Source organism: Triticum urartu, chromosome 6A, assembly GCF_056163025.1.
Source record: "Triticum urartu cultivar PI428250 chromosome 6A, HENAU_Tu73, whole genome shotgun sequence".
Lineage (NCBI taxonomy): Eukaryota > Viridiplantae > Streptophyta > Magnoliopsida > Poales > Poaceae > Triticum > Triticum urartu.
In genome coordinates this window covers 73,851,421-73,854,408 of record NC_141878.1, presented here as the reverse complement: position 1 = coordinate 73,854,408, position 2,988 = coordinate 73,851,421, and positions in this window count along the sequence as shown.

The following is a 2,988-nucleotide window of genomic DNA, read 5'->3' as shown; positions in this document are numbered from 1 at the left end:
AAATGCAATGACTTCTATCCCAAATATGTTCTATGCCAGGTGTTGCTATGATATGATCCAAGATGATCGAGTATGACAATCTTAATGTTGTATGATGCTATGGTTCTTGCTTGAAAGCTCTTTGCTTATCTTTCCTCTTTGCTTAAAAGCTTGTTTGGATCTTTGATGTTTGAGCTCTTTTCTCATGCAATGCTTGACGAACCAAGATAGCAAGTGAGTATGCGATGACAACTTTGTGACACAAGAGATTATACAAAAATAGGCAACAATGATGTATGTATGTATGTATGCTATGGGAAGTATGATCACTAATGTGCACAAGTCTCGTTGCCGGCAATACTCAATGGCTAGTCTCGATGGGTAAGCAACGCAAAGGAGTAAGGCTATGATGGCTATCAATGTAATGGCAAGAGTGATATGTCCAATACCAAGATGAGGTTACCGGTCTTCCTTCCGGTATGGTGTCAAAATGGTGGCACAAATTCCAAGTCGTAGTCGATGTGGTCGTTGATGATGACGCGTCCGTGGCGAAAATGAGCAGCGGTGATGTCGATGTTGAACCGTACCTAGATAGCCGAAACACAAAAGGATACGGTACCACAACTCAAATTCTCAAACCTCAAAGTAGCAATTGGTGGAGTAGGTAGCGGGTAAGTGGTGGTGTGGGTTGGGATATTGGAAAGGTTTTTTCGGAAGTCGGTGGTGGTGTAGCGGATGATGTGGTGGAAGCCTCAACAACAATTTGAGCGAAATCAGTTTTTTGAGTAGCGATCATCCGGAAATGGACGGATGTCCGGTCGCCGGACGTCCGGTAGGTTTGGAAATCCACTAATTTCAGCTTGTTTTAGAGGTTCCGGTCGTCCGTTAAGGTCGGACGTCCGGTGGTTCCTGGGTCGCCGGACGTCCGGTAAGTTGTGGTCGTCCGGTGGGTCGGGGTCAAAATCGATATGATTTCATGGATTTTGGATGGATTTCGAAGTGGAGATGGTGGGGGATGGCTAGATCCACTTGCAACACAACAAATTCACGGATCAAAACCAACAAAACATCATCAAAACTCACAAAATATAAGAAAAATTTTTGGGGCTATTTTTGTGGGGATTTTCGGATTAGGACGAAAAACAACAAAATCAAGCTAGAAAACGAAGAGGGGGCTCTGAAATCGTGACCAACCTTGCTCTAGATACCAAGATGATGTAGGGTAGAGACCCTAATCGCCCGATCTTTCATGAAAGGAGCGGATCCCGGGGAAAACACGAAGAACACGGGGTAGAACAGAGGGAAAACACGAGAGGAAAACACTAAACCGACACGAATAAGTCACACATGGGCTAGGTCCTCGATTACATAGAACGATACACGAATCCACGGACAACTAGGGACGATACACGGTAGCCGGTTCTTCTCCGTGAGGAGGTCTTGAATCCACAAGGGGATCTTCCCGTAAAGGGGTCTTGAATCCTAGGTGGATCTTCTCCGTAGAGGGGCCGTGGTCTCTCTCGTGGAGTAGATCCGATATGGATGAGAAATGCTCTATCTCTAAAATGAGCTAAACCAATGCTAACCCTAGAAAGGAGGTGGGAGAGGTCTATTTATAGTCTAAGTGCAAATGGGGGCGAAAGTAGGGGTACATGCGCCTCGGGCCCGAATCTGGACGCAGCCAGGTACCGAACATCCGCTGGTGGCCGGTCGTCCGGTGTCCTCCGGACGTCCGCTGGTTCTGCTCTGTGATGGGGGTGCCGGACGTCCGGTAGCGTCGGTCGTCCGCTGATGTTGGTTCGGATGCAGGTGCGCCGGTCGTCCTGTCCGGACCGGACGTCCGCTCATTTGCTTCGGGTGTAGGGGCACCAGTCGTCCGGTCTGGACCGGATGTCCGCTCGCTGGGGCTCAGCTGATGCTTCAGGCGTCGGACGTCCGGTCCCGACCGGTCGTCCGGTGGCTGGGACTTTTCCCTCAGCCCTCCTTCTTCTCTGTCTTCTCGTCCATCTTCCTCTTCTTCTTGTCCTTGCTCCTTAGCTTCTCCATGGCGCTGTGGGGATGGAGCAGCCGCGATAGACGAGGTGATCGTCGGAGCAGCTCCTTGGAGGTGGAGGACGGGGCGGCTGAACCGGCGGGACGGCGAGATGGACAATGGATCCTCATCCGGGGAGGTGGACGAGGGACGTCTAGCTGTTGCGGTGGATGACGTTGTCGGGGAAGAGGCTCCGGCTGGGCAGCGGTGACGTGGCAAACGGAGGAGGGTGGGGTTTCGCGGCTGGAGCGGAGAGGTTATGGCGGCCTGGGATTTCGAATGGCGAAAAGGGGGCGATGGGAGGGGGTGAAGCATGACTTAGGAACGCGCTTGTCCAAAATGTAGGGTGTGTTACAAAAGTACCCCCCACCGATTTGAACTAGCGGCCCTTTCGGCTCAGGGTTAGAAGGGGGGTTTCGCGCGTCGGGATTTGGCAACTGGAGGGAGTTTTCGCGCGCGTTGTAATTTCGGGATAGCAAGGCGTGGGTTGTGAAGGCGCCAGTTTTGGGAGCACGATATCTGAATTTTCGGGATATAACAAGACGCGGGTTGAATTTTAGGGACAAGCCTAACGTGTAGTAATATTGTACTTGTACGTACCAAATCAATTCGCACTTCCCTCAACCAAAAAGAAAACGAAAAAATAAAACTATTCACACCACACAAAGAGAGAGTCTTGCCCCATTTTACTATACAAATGCTATTCAAAGCTACTCCCTCCTTCCATCTATATAGGGCCTAATGCGTTTTTCGATGCTAACTTTGACCAAATATTAGAGCAATGATATATGACATGCAACTTACACAAAGCACACCATTAAATTCGTCTGTGAAAGGTTCTTTCAATGATATAATTTTCACATTGTGCATGTCATGTACTATTAATCTTGTCAATAGTCAAAGGCGGTCTTAAAAATCTCATTACGCCCTATATAGATGGAAGGAGGGAGTATGAATCCATGTTATGTCCAATTAAT